General features: G+C 41.4%; 3 pseudogenes; all 3 read left to right on the top strand.

Annotated features, from left to right (window-relative positions):
* The first annotated feature begins 10,217 nt into the window (after positions 1–10,217).
* Positions 10,218–10,448, top strand: LOC111722754 (annotated as a pseudogene).
* A 97-nt stretch (positions 10,449–10,545) lies between these two features.
* LOC100963991 lies at positions 10,546–11,023 on the top strand (annotated as a pseudogene).
* Positions 11,024–11,044: 21 nt separating this feature from the next.
* LOC100957487 lies at positions 11,045–12,055 on the top strand (annotated as a pseudogene).
* The last annotated feature ends 2,299 nt before the right edge of the window (positions 12,056–14,354 follow it).

The raw sequence follows: 14,354 nt of genomic DNA, 5'->3' as shown, positions 1-14,354 counted from the left end.
CCTTAGGTGTATGTGGCTGGCGCCTTAGCCTCTTGACCCACAGGCGCCGAGCCACTAACATATTTCAACATATTTTTTTAGTCAGTGGTCAGCTAGAGGCAATTTGCACCAACTCACAAGAGCTGATCATTAAATTTTCAAGAATTTTGTGACCCAGTTGTCAAGCACAGCTATAGTTGATATTAACTTTCACTTTTATTAAAATAAAAGATTCAAAAACTTGAATTGTTTTACTAAACAGTAACTATTATTATTATTTTGTAAGTCAACTTACTCCCTTTGTGGCTTCCAAAAGTCGTTATTTTCTTTCACAGTTTCATCTGTTTTGTGGTTAGCTGTGCATATCTCTTGACTCACTACACAGCAAGCTGTCCTTTGTCCTCCTGATAAAGTATCTGTCACAGGCCAATTTATTAATTTCAGTAGTGTTTTTCTGGAAGCTGATAAATGAATTAAAGCTCATTGTCAATGGCACGGTAAGAATTATTTTTCATTCTATTGCCTAATAAGTTCCTTAGGGTTGTTTTTTATTATCAAAATGTTTTATATACGGCCAAACTACAACAAAAATAAATTTAAAAAAAATAAAACTTACACAGTTATCAGTAAATCAGTTGATGTGCTCTTTAAATTACTCTGGATGAGACTAAAACAGATCACATCCTTGTACTCATGGAGAATTCATTCTATAGGGAACAACAATGAACAAATGAAAACAGTATATGATGTCAGGTCCGGCTTTGAAACAAATTAGGTACGTGTTGTTAAAATAAAATAATTCAGGATAAGAGGACTGCAAGTAAAATGACAAAGGTACTTTAGGTAAAGTTTAGCTGAGGAAAGAATTTTGAAAAAGTGACTTGAATTGAGAGACAAATAAGGAATTGAGCCTCACAAGAGGAGAAGAGAAGTCTGGAGAAAGTAAACGGAGGGCAGAAAGGATCTAGGGCAGAAGCATGGTTGGAGGTTCAAGGAACAGAAAGAAGTGAGTAAAGGGGGAGCAAATTAAGCTGGAGGAATAGTGTCAGACACGAGATAGCCAGTGGCAAAACCACAGCCCGAAGCTGTAATTATTTAAGCACTATTAGAATATATCTCAATACTTTTTTCTTTTCTTTTTACAAACCCTTGTGTCAAGGGCTGACTTTCAGTAGATCACAGCAAGGGAGCGGCTCTGCTATATACAAAACCCACCTCCCAATGGTTTAGCACCAGGTTCCCCCAGCAACATGCCTTGCGTGATGGGTGAGGGGCGACTGCCTTTCCAGCCGCGCCCCGGTTTCCCAGGACGAAGGGCGCTCCGCAATATACCTCAATACTAAACTAAAAAACAGGGAAACTATGACCCTTTGTTAAAAAATATAAACATGAAGGAAACCTAAAGGTATTAATGTTAATAACATAAATATAATAAGTAAATAGTAATAGAATAATGCTATTCTGCTAACTTTAGTATCTCAACTTTCTATGTATTTTATTGTAATAAGCTTTCTTTTAAGAAATTTGCTTAATTTGTTTATTCCTTCACTCACTATATAATTATATGCATATTTTTTGTGCCAAGCTCTTTTGTAAAAGAGATAAAAAGTATAATAAAATTATTTCCTGTTTTCAAAAAAAGTAAAATAAAAATTTTAAAGAAGGATAAACTACCCACTTTAAATATGGGCAAATGTTGTGTTGAAACTTTAACAAACTGTAACAATAATAATAAATAAATACAGGCAAATGATTTGAATAGATATTTCTTCACGACGGTGTACAAATTGTCAAAAAGCACAAACAAAGATGCTTCATTTCATCAGCCATTAGGGAAACGCAAATCAAAACCACAGCCAGATACCACTCCATAACCACTAGCATGGCTGTGATTTTTAAAAATGAGTAAGTCTTAAGTAAATATGTTGACAAAGAAATCCATATATATTGCAGTGGGGAAAGTGAAATAACGTAGCAACCATAAAGAAAAGCTGGTAGGTTCTCAGAAAGTTAAACAGGCAATTCCATAGGATCCAACAATTCTTGCTCTTGCATATCCAAAATAAACAAAATAAATGAAAACATATGGTGATGAAAAACTTGTAACAGATGTTCCTAACAGCTTTATTAGTAATAGCTGAAAAAATGGAAGCAACCCAGTCTTCCAGCAGTTGATTAATGGATACACAAAATGTGGTGTATCCATACGAGGGAGTATTATCCAGCAATAAAAGGGCATGAAGCTTTGATACGCGCCCCAACATGGATGAGCCTCAGCAACGTTATGCTAAGTGAAAAAAGCTGGACACAAAAGATCATGTATTGTCTGGGTGCCTGTAGCTCAGTGGTTAGGGCGCCAGCCACATGCTCTGGGGTTGGTGGTTTCAAACTGGCCTGGGTTTGCTAAACAAACAAACAAACAAAAAATAGCTGAGTGTTGTTGCAGGAGCCTATAGTCCCAGCTACTAGGGAGGCTGAGGCAAAAGAATCACTAAAGCCCCAGAGTTTGCAGTTGCTATGAGCTGTGATGCCGCGGCACTCCACCCAGGGTGAAAATTGAGACTCTGTCTCAATTAAAAAAAAAAAAATGTATCTTATGATTCCATTTGCATGGAATGTCCAAAATAGACAAATCCATAAAGACAAAAAGATAATTATGGGTATGACAGTTGAATGCAACCCAGACTTATTTGTAATAAATAAATAAATACAGGCAAATGATTTGAAGAGATATTTCTTCAAGATGACATACAAATTGTCAGTAAGTGCATACAAAGATGCGTAACATCCTCAGCCATTACGGAAATGCAAATCAAAACCACAGCAAGAGACCACTTCATAACCACTAGCACGGCTGTGATTTTTAAATATTTCTTCAAGACAATACGCAAGTCATCTAAGACTAAGACTAATAAATATGAGATTTCTTTTTGGGCTACTGAGAGTGTTCTGGAATTGTTCTAGAAATGTTCTGGAATTTAATAGCAGTAATGGCTACGTGACTTAGTAAATATACTAAAACCACTGATGCATTCATTTTAAGATGGCGAATTTTGTGTTATGTGGAGTATATCTCAATAACAATAATTATGTATATCCTATATATTATATATGTATACACTGATGTAAGTAAAAATCAATTTTTGTGTCATTATGATAATGACTATAGACAGAGAGGACCTTTGTTCTGGTAAGAGACTTGCATAGGTACCTGCTGTGGGGGTTGCTCCAGAGGAAAGGCATCTCCGTCTGATTACCTGGTACTCCTGGAAATTAAAGTATTATTAGATAAGACCCCGGCCATGATGATGATGGTGGTAATATGAACAACTAAGTTACGCCTAGGTGCCAGGCACTGCTTGAACAGTCTACACATGATCCACATGCAATATTAGCCACCACCCTATGATACCAGTTCTCAAACTTTGGCCTACATCAAAATTGCCTGGAGGGCTCCTGAAAACTGAGGTTCCTAAATCCTGTCCCCTAAGTTTTTGATTCACTGGATCTGGGCCAGAATTTCAGAATTTGCTTTTCTAACAAATTCCCAAGAAATGTAGATGCTATTGGCTGGAGCACACACTTTGAGCACATTCCTTGGCCTGAGGATGGCCATGGCAGTGGGGATACAGAATCAAGAATGGTCAGAATCAGGCTCCCTTCTACAGTGAAGAAATAGCAAGTGTACATCAGGCCGGCAGGCTTGGGAAAGGAAGCTGGGCTTTTGGTACCCTTGCCCCACCCCTACCCTTGCTTAACTTGAGTGGCAAACTAAGAGTCTGAGATGACCAGAAGTGGAATGTGTGAAGTGAGACCTTCCAGGGAAACCTCTGAGGCTCCCGGGGCCAGTCTCTCCACTTCCATGTGGATGCAGTTAAGCTGATGTGGATGCAGTTAAACTGACGCCGACAGGAGGAAGGGACAGGTGAGCCACGCAGAAGGTATGCCGTGGGACCAGTCTGGGCCTCTGCAGCTTCCAGCAAGGTGTTTTGCCCTGTGCCTCCGGGGTGTGTTCTTGCTTGAGCAGTCCTAGCAGACAAAAGCCCTGCACCTTACCACCATTAATTAAATGTCAGATTTTTAAACTTAGCTCCAATGACAATACTTCAATGACTCATGGTTTTGAGAAGCTCAGGTATTAAAGAAGTCACTAATTCTAAAAGCAAATATACAAAATATTCTTTTAAAATATTTGAGATCATTGGCTTGGTGCCCATAGCTCAGTGAGTAAGATGCTGGCCACATGAACCGAGGCTGGCGGGTTTGAACCGGGCCCAGGCCAGCTAAACAAAAATGACAACTGCAACAAAAAAATAGCCAAGTGTTGTGGCAAGTGCCTGTAGTCCCAGTTACTTGAGAGGCTAAGGCAAGAGAATCTCTTAAGTCCAAGAGTTTGAAGTTGCTATAAGCTGTGATGCCACTGTACTCTACTGAGAGCGACAGAGTGAGACTCTGTCTCAAAAAAAAAAAAAAAAAAAATTGGGAATCACAAAAAAAGAAATAGAACCAGATAATCAAGCGTCTTTCATTCCCTATATGATCCTTTCAAAAGCATAACAGGGAAATCTCAATATAATCTTTGGAAGTTTTACTGAGTTACTAACTCCACACTGGTGATTTATATTTTTTTCCTTGTGTCCTGTTCCCTCTCCTCCACTTCTCCACCCCAGGCTGCCTCCCTATCTTGGTTTGTTTGTCCTTTACTCAGACCTGCAGTTGTGTCCTAAGCACAGCTAAATTTTGTCCTCAAAGTCAGAGGATCTACTGAGGAATGCAGCTCTACTTTAGGGAACTGACCTGACACGGGAGTAAGGAATCTATCTGATCATTGCTAAGATAGAAAATGGAAACAACACGTAAAGTTTCCATATAGAACACACAGTTCTGAGGTGGCACCTGTGGCTCAGTGGGTAGGGCGCTGGCCCCATATACCAAGGGTGGCGGGTTCAAACCTGGCCCCGGGAAAACTGCAACAAAAAATAGCTGGGCATTGTGGCAGGTGCCTGTAGTCCCAGCTACTCAAGAGGCTGAGGCAAGAGAATCACCTAAGCCCAGGAGTTGGAGGTTGCTATGAGCTGTGACACCGATGGCATTATTTTATCTACTGAGGGGGATAAAATGAGACTCTGTCTCTAAAAAAAAGAACATACAGTTTGGAGCTGTGGTAGTATTGTGATTAGCCCAAATTGGGCCTACTCTGTAACATCTAAAAAGTCAAGTTATCTTGGGGCCGCGCCTGTGGCTCAAAGGAGTAGGGCATCAGCCCTGCATATGCCGGAGGTGGCGGGTTCAAACCCAGCCCTGGCCAAAAACTGCCAAAAAAAAAAAAAAAAGTCAAGTTGTCTTGTAGATGTAACAGAACCCAAAACTACAAGTCATGTAGCCCAGGCATGTGGTGCAATAAATAAGAAAAACTTTGACCTCTAACAGTATACAGAACCAATAAATCAAATCCTGCCTTTGCAACCCGAATGCCAGAATTCCAACACAAGCCAGGAATCTGTAGGCCTGGAAAACCGAAGGCTAGAATTGACCTTATAATACCTTTCCATAAATGGTCTAATTTAAAGCCCGCCAATCAGACTCTGCCAAGCCAACATTCCTAAATCCTTTTCCTTGCCCTCTGACCCTATACATCTGGCCCAGCCCCAAATCCAGGAGATAGATTTAAGCCTGCCTCTGTGTTCTTTTATTTATTTATTTATTTATATTAAATGATAACTGTATACATTACTGCAAACATGGGGTACAGTGTAGTGTTTTCATATACAATTTGAAATATTTCCATCAAACTGGTTAACTTAGACTTTGTGTCATTTACTTAGTTATTGTGCCTCTGTGTTCTTGCTGATGGCTTTATAATAAAGCCTTTCTTTTCTCAAAAGCTGGCTTCTGTACACATGGGGCAGCAAGCCCATTTGCTTGAAAATGGCAACAATTCCTTCTTTTAAATGCATTTTATACTCCGTGTCCTCTGCCAGACACTGAGCTCCCACTCTAGGAGGAGGAATCAGGTGATTGCAGAAGGTACAGGTTTCCCACTTTCGTAGCCCCACTGTGCAGTGAATTAGCAAGGGTTGGAGTCAAGTTAATCTGCCTGAGTGTTTCCTTGGCTGGCACTCTAGCTCTGCTCTCCAGAGAGCAAGGACCGCACAATGTAGCCACACCTGGCTAATCAGCAGCTGCACTGGAGATACAGTTATGTGTTCTCTACCTCCCACACGTCTGCACAGCTACCTACTCCTCATGTGCACACTTTCCCCGCTTCCAAATTTCCATGTGCTCCATGTGGAAAGTTGCTGACACACAGTGCTCAGGGGTGGTGGCCTGTGATGGTTGCATGGCTCTGTGGAAAGAGAGCGGAATTTGACCGAGAAAACTTGGAAAGTAATAGAGTTTTTCTCCAAGTTCAAAGAGAAGTAAAACTAAATAATAATTTGAATGATATAAGAAAAATGCGTTAGTTACACCAGAAGGACAAGAAAAACTAAGTTACATATCCCATCTCCCCATCCCAAGTGACGGAGACTTGTTTTGTAGGGCTGGGGTCACCCCAGTATATGACAGATACCCAGCAAATATCAGTAGAGTGACAATTATTAGGCTAATAGAAGAATTATTGCTAATTTGGCTATAACTCCCTAAGAGAGACCCTGCACTTGGCCCAGAGCTTAGCAGGTGTCAGGTGGCCTTAAGGAACTTCTCCAGCTCCGTGGACACAGAGATCCTAGATCTTCCTTGTTATCCTTGAGATGATTAGAAATGCCTCAGAATTTTCTCTCGTTCATTATAAAGTCCCACAAGAAATTAGCCAATGTCCTCAGCAAGGTATCCTAAGTTCTCACCCATCATGTCCTCAGAATGGAGGCAAAGATTGAGGTATTGCTGGCTTGGCACCTGTGGCACAGTAGTCATGGCGCCAGTCACATACATCTAAGTTGGCAAGTTCGAGTCTGGCCTGGGCCAGCTAACCAACCATGACAACTATAGCAAAAAATAGCTGTCTATTGTGGTGGGTGCCTATAGTCCCAGCTACTTGGGAGGCTATGGCAAGAGAATTTCTTAAGCCCAAGAGTTTGAGGTTGCTATGAGCTGTGACACCACAGTGCTCTACTAGGGCGACTTAGTGAGACTCTGTCTTAAAAAAAAAAAAAAAAGATTGAGGTATTGCTGCAACTAAGCCTTTCTGTGAGCACAGAGCGGGGTTGCCAGCTCAGCAAGAATAGCTTGATCATTTTGCCCAATAATAAAAGGAAGAAAATTGAGGACCTGTCTGAACTTACATTTCTATTGTATGAATATCTTTTTGATTTTCCTTTTGGATTATAGAAGCAGTGAAAACTATTTAGGCTTTTTCTTTTTCTTCTACCCAGGGTCTGACTTGGTCACCCTGGGCAGAATGCCATGGCATCATAGCTCACAGCAACCTCAAACTCTTGGGCTCAAGTGATTCTCTTGCCTCAGCCTCCCAAGCGGCTAGGACTACTGGTGCTGGCCAGAATGCCTGGCTATTTTTTAGAGATGGTGGGGGGTCTCACTCTCGCTCAGGCTGGTCTCGAACCTTTGAGCTCAGGCAATCCACCTCCTTCAGCCTCCCAAGTGCTGGGATTACAGGTGTGACCCAACTCACCGGCTATGTATACTTTTTCTTCTTCCTGTTTATTATGTAGAAGTGTCTAAATAGTAGTAGTAGTAGTCGCTTATGCCTGTAATCCTAGGTAGATTGCGTGAGCTCAGGAGTTCAAGACCAGCCTGAGGCAAGAACAAGACCCTGTCTCTAATAAAAATAGAAAAAACTAGCTGGGCATCATGGTGGGTGCCTATAGTCCCAGCTACTTGGTTCGCTAAGGCAAGAAGATTGCTCAAGCCCAAGAGTTTGAGGTTGCTGTGAGCTATGATGACGCCATGGCAGTCTACCCTGGGTGAGTGAGTGAGACTCTGTCTCCAAAAAAAAAAAAACTAACTAAATTTTGATAACCAAAATTACAGAATATTCCAAAGATTTCACTTTTAAAATTTATCTCCATTACAAACATATCTGCACTAAAATAGTGGGAAAATGACAAACCAAAAGAAACAACAATTTTCAGTTATCCATTGATTTAATGGTTTTTCCACTCAATTACACTGACTTGCAATAATGAAAACTTATACCTCATCTTTGGTAGGTAAAAACTTTAAAAACTTTAGGCAAATGACCTTCCCTCCCTAAGCCTTTGTTTTCTCTATAAGTGGGTAATAGCAATAAACTCATAGATTTGTGTTAAAAGTTAAATGAGATAACGTATGAGGATAACCACCTGTCTCCATAATTTCTCCTTTGAAAATTAATATACCTGGGCTGAGTGTGGTGGCTCCCGCCTGTAATTCTAGCAATCTAGGAGGCCAAGGCGAGTGGATGGGCTGAGCTCAGGAGTTCAAGACCAGCCTGAGCCAGAGCGGGACCTAAAAAATAAAATAAAAATAAATTTAAAAAAAGAAAATTAATATACCCTTGAGAAATGGCATCCAACCCAAAATCATACATTTAATGGAAGACTATATGACTTTATAAAGAAAGAGAACCATGTCTGTGCTACTCACAACTCTGCAGTCATGATGCTAAGTGAAAGAGCACAGTCACAAAAAGGCAAATACTGTATGAGTCCATTCTATGAGGTATCTAAGGTAGTTAAAGTCATAGAAATAAAAAGTAGAAGGGTGCTTACCAGGGAGTAGGGGAAGGAGGGAAACCAAAGCCTTTGTTTAGTGGGTACAGAGTTTCAGTTCTACAAGATGAAAAAGTTCTGGACTTCGGTTTTATAGCAAGGCATTCAAACTTGTATCCTTCTTTAAGGTTCTTTGGGATTAAAGAATTTTAAGGACCAGGTATGGTAGCTCCTACCTATCATCCTAGCATTCTGGGAGGCCTAGGTAAGTGGATTGCTTGAGCTCATGAGTTTGAGACCAGCCTTAACAAAAGTGAGACCCCGCCTCTACTAAAAATAGAAAAACTGAGGCAAGAGGATTGCTTGACCCCGAGTTGGAGGTTGCTGTGAGCTATGACACCACCATACTCTACCCAGGGTGACAGATTGAGATTCTGTCTTTAAAAAAAGAGAGAGAGAGAGAGAATTTTAAGGCTACTGACAAATTGGTGGTCATCTAATTCATCCACTTATGCAGAGCAGGAATTCTCTATAATATCCACCACTAATTCTTAATTCTTTCTAGATTACTTTCTGCCCTGCAGAGATAAGCATCCTGTTTCTCGAAAGACACACCTTTCTTAGTGTCAAGGAGGTAATACTTTTCATTTTTTCTCTTACATTCACTCTCTGGGGTCCTGCAAATTGAACTGACAAAAGACAGATTAACAGGAGAAAAGAAATAGAAAGTTTATTAATACTTTACAGGCCCAGAAAGGGAGTAATAGTCAAAGAAATGGACTGGACATGGGAGCCTCAAACCTCTAATCCCAGTACTTTTGGAGGCCAAGGTAGAAGCATCACTGTAATTCTAGACAAGGCTGGGCAAGATGGCTCACACCTGTAATCCTAGCACTTTGGGAGGCAGAGGCGGGTGGATTGCCTAAGCACACAGGTTCAAGACTAGTCTGAGCAAGAGCGAGACCCCCATCTCTAAAAATACCTGGGCGTTGCGGCAGGTGCCTGTAGTCCCAGCTACTTGAGAGGCTGAGGCAAGATAATCACTTGAGCCCAAGAGTTTGAGGTTTTTTCCTTTCTTTTTTTTTTTTTTAAGAGACAGAGTCTTACTTTGTCACCCTCTCGGTAGAGTGCTGCAGTGTCACAGATCACAGCAGCACCAACTTCTGGGCTTAGGTGATTCCTTTGCCTCAGCCTCCTGAGTAGCTGGTACTACAGGCACCTGCCACAATGCCTGGCTATTTTTTGTTGCAAATTGTCCAGGGCTGGGTTTGAACCCTTCACCCTCGGTATATGGGGCCGGTGCCCTACCCACTGAGCCACAGGCACCACCCTGAATTTGAGGTTTCTGTGAGCTACGATGCCATGGCACTTTACCCAGGGTGACAAAGTGAGACTCTCTCAAAAACAAAAACCTTCTAGACCAGTTGTTCTGAAAGGCTAGAGAGTAGACAAGCCTTCCAGTGGTTTTCAAATGTGTGGCAATTGTGAAAGAGTCTCTCATGGTTTTTAAAATCCCGTCCATCAGAGCACTTGAGGCTGGAGGTTGTGGCATCTGCAGGTTGGAGGTTTGAATTTGGAGCTCCAGCCTGGATGATCCAGGTTGTTTGCAACCATCTGGGGAAGAAGATCCACCTTAAATGCAACATCAATGACACCATTGGGGACCTTAAGAAGTTGATGGCAGCCCAAACTGACACCTGTTAGAACAAGATTGTCCTTAAGAAGTGGTACACGATTTTAAAGGACCACTTGTCTCGAGGGGAGTATGAAATCCATGATGGGATGAACTTGGAGCTTTATTACCAATACACAGCAGACTTCCTTCCCCAGCTCTACTGTTCTTTCCTCCCACACTGGTCTGGATGCTTGTTTTTAAAAACTCACATTAGAAAGGAGTCGCCAATGGCCAGGAGGGAATATGCTCAAGTTTTACTGTGACTACTGCGATACATATCTCACCCATGACTCTCCATCTGTGAGAAAGACACACTGTAGTGGGAAGAAGCACAAAGAATGTGAGGGACGACTGTCAGAAAGGGATGGCAGAGCAGGCCCAGAGCCTGATTGACACAACAACGGCTGCATTTCAACAACAGAAAATACCTCCTACTCCATTCTCTGCTCCTCCTCCTGTAGGGGCCATGATTCCATCTCCCCACTATCTCCCTGGTCCTCCTAATCCTGGTATGATGTCAGCACCCCATATGTGGGGCACACCCACGATGCCAATGATGAGTCCTCCTCCTCCTAGGATGATGCCACTGGGACCTGCTCCTGGAATGAGGCCACCCATGGGAGATCACATGCCAATGATGCCTGGGCCCCCAATGATGAGACCTCCTGCTGGTCCCATGTTGGTGCCCACTGGTCCTGGAATGACTTGACCAGACAGATAAGGGTAGAGGGGAGTTATCTTTATGTCAGTTTCATATTACTCGTTTTGCTTCACCAGGAGATCATGGTGCTGTGACTCTGGGTGTTTTCTTAATAGCATGGTAAGGAAGACTTGCTCCTCCTTCCTATCAAAGACAGAATAGTTTTGAAGGGAAGAAGTAAACCCCCAAAAGGGGCAGTTTTCATTTGTACTGTGAAATGTGAAAATAAAACTGTTAAGTATCTTAGTTTTAAAATAAAATAAAATTAAATCTCACTTTAATGTGGAAGTCACCGGAAGTGAGGCTGTACAAGTAGTGAAATCTGCTGAGTGGGAGCCTGCTGGGTGCTGTAGGCTGGTGGGCTGATGGGGTGGCAGATGAGGAGAAAGACCCTGCCTTTGAGGAAGAAAATGAAGAAATTAGAGGAGGTGCAGAGGCAGACAGGGTAAAAGACAGAGACTTTTTTCTGAAGAATTGAGATGTACAACATATGGCTTTGGAGATGAAAAGAATCCTTATACTAGGTCAGTAGATCTTCTTGAAGAATATCTCCTCTTGGCTTGTGCCTGTGGCTCAAGTGGCTAAGGCACCAGCCACATACACCTAAGGTGGCGGATTCGAATCCAGCCCGGGCCTGCCAAATGACAATGATGACTGCAACCAAAAAAATAGCCGGGTGTTGTGGTGGGCGCCTGTGGTCCCAGCTACTTGGGAGACTGAGGCAGGAGACTCACTTGAGCCCAGGAGTTGGAGGTTGCTGTGAGATGTGATGCCATGGCACTCTACCCAGGGTGACAGCTTGAGGCTCTGTCTCAAAAAAAGAAAAAAAAGAATATCTCCTCTTGAAGAGTATCTACTGTGACAGAATTCATTACTGAAATGACCCACCAGGCCATGTCTATCGGCAGACAAGGTCGAGTACAAATTGAAGATATCATCTTCTTGATTCAAAAGGACCCCAGGAAGTTTGCTAGGGTTAAAGACTTGCTTACTATGAATGAAAAATTAAAATGGGCTAGAAAAGCATTTGATGAAGCAAACTATGGATCTTGACATCTTTTGTAGTTTCTGAAACTCCTTTATGTTCTAGGGAAACCATATGTAAGAATTGTTATATTTTCTACAGTAAAGTTCTGATATCTACCTATGTAAATGAAAGGTAGAGAAACCAAGTTTTCTGCCTTTATTTTCATGGCTTTGATTTTTATAGTGACAGTGGATTAATTGCCTGCCTTTATATGACCATACTTAAATTACTTACTGAGTTTTAATGACCACACGTAAGTTAAAGCACCTTTCAAACCATGCAGTTCTTTCTGACTGTTAACCAGGGATGACATATTAGTCGTGTTCATGTGTTAGGTGTAGGCGTTTAATATGTGACATCTAAATGGCATCTTTGAAAGCTGAAATATGTGCTTTATGTATTCTGAAGTTTTTATATGAAAGTAGTCTGAGATTATTATAGTGAGCATTTTTTATGTTTTATTTAAAGGGATGTTATAGGAAAAGATCTTTCTTTGGTATAGATGTTTATCTGATTTTTTTTTTTTTTGCAGTTTTTGGCCGGGGCTGGGTTTGAACCCACCACCTTCAGCATATGGGGCTGGCACCTTACTTCTTTGAGGCACAGGTGCCACCCCCTGTTTATCTGTTTTAAAAGCTGATTTCTTTTAGTATTCTTTTCTTCTGATAATAAGAATGATTTTATTTTCTTGGAGAAACAGTTTCATGTGAGTCTTCCACATTGGAAAGCTTTTTTGATTTAAGACTTTTGGGGGATTATAATATACTATTTGTTAAGTTTTGGGAGAAACTTCTAAAAAAAATTTTCAGTAGCAAGAATGGCATTGCCTAAAAAATGAATGGCATTGATGGCAAGATAAGCATTTAGGGTAATATTTTATTTGCATATTTGTAAGTACTTATTCGTTGTGGAAACATATACTTGATGAAAACCATGTGTGTCTGTGGAAGGCACTTTTTTTTTTAGTTTTCTTATACAATGTTTATTTTTACCTTGTTATGTTTTTATGTTGCATTCAGCATAACTCAAAATGAAACAAAAATATGTTTAATTGGCGCAGAAAAGGGCCATGTGAAAAGAAAAATATTGGGTAAAATTTTACCAATAGAGAATCAGGATTTAGAGGGATGGATTTGAGTTACAGTCCCATGGAAACTCTTTTGTAATTCAGGATATATGGGTTTTGTATGTATGTACCTTATCAGATTATTATTGCATTTAGGTTGAAATAAGGATTAAATTGCATTGAAATAAAATTTTAAAAAGTTCTAGACCAGCCTAAGAAACATGGCAAGAAAAAAGAAAAAAGTCCTATGTTTGTATTCCTAGCTACAGTCTTCACAAAAAAGGAAAAGCCCCATGTTTGTAGTCCTAGCCACTCAGGAGGATAAGGTAGGAGGGTCACTTGAGCCCTGGATTTTGAGAATAAGGTGAGCTATGATGATGTCACCATACTCAAGACTGGGCAAACATGTTCTGCTAGCTAGACCAGCTAAGGCTCTTTGAGTCAGTTGAAAGGAAATGCTGGCTGAGTGCGGTGGCTCACACCTGTAATCCCAGCACTTTGGGAGGCCGAGGCAGGTGGATTGCCTGAGCTCACAAGTTCAAGACCAGCTTGAGCTACAACAAGCCCTCATGTCTAAAAATAGCTGGGCATTGTGGGGGGCACCTATAGTCCCAGCTACTCAGGAAGCTAAGGGAAGAGAATTGCTTGAGCCCAAGAGTTTGAGGTTGTTGTGAGCTATGATGCCATGGCACTTTACCAAGCGTGACAAAGTGAGACTCTGTCTCAAATAAATAAATAAATAAGAAAGAAAGAAAGGAAATGCCACCTTAGGGTAGATTACAATCAATTAGGGATTTGTGGGGGGAGGAAAGGACATTGAAAAGAACCTTGCCCCCATTGCAAAGGGCTCCAGGTACCAAGAAACCCTCAAGAAAGCAACTGTGTCCTTCAGGTCCAGGAGGACTCAGGTGATGGAGGGGGTTTGGGGTCTCCCTGCCTCACTAATAGCTCTAAGCCAAATGTCCCCATAGAAGCCCTATGCACATATTGACAGTGGGGACCTAATTAGTAGACTTTATGTATGGGGGACCCCAAGGCTCCACACCTCCCCACATGCAAATTGACAGTGGGGATGCCATTGGTGCCAAGATCTTTAAAAATAAAGAGTTTGGCTCCCTGACATTTGCAATGACACAGCTAAGTGGAGACAGAATTCTCATGGACTCGCTCTCCTACCTGAAGCTTTGGTTCAGCCTCTTATGAGGCACCTACATGAATGCACATGTTAGGAGTGTGATGTCTTTTTTTTTTTTTTTTTT

This window comes from Otolemur garnettii, unplaced genomic scaffold (assembly GCF_000181295.1).
Source record: "Otolemur garnettii isolate 467f Iridium unplaced genomic scaffold, OtoGar3 scaffold00006, whole genome shotgun sequence".
NCBI classification, from domain to species: Eukaryota; Metazoa; Chordata; class Mammalia; order Primates; family Galagidae; genus Otolemur; species Otolemur garnettii.
Note: the sequence above shows the minus strand (reverse complement) of the source record. Positions and strands in the feature narration are given on the sequence as shown.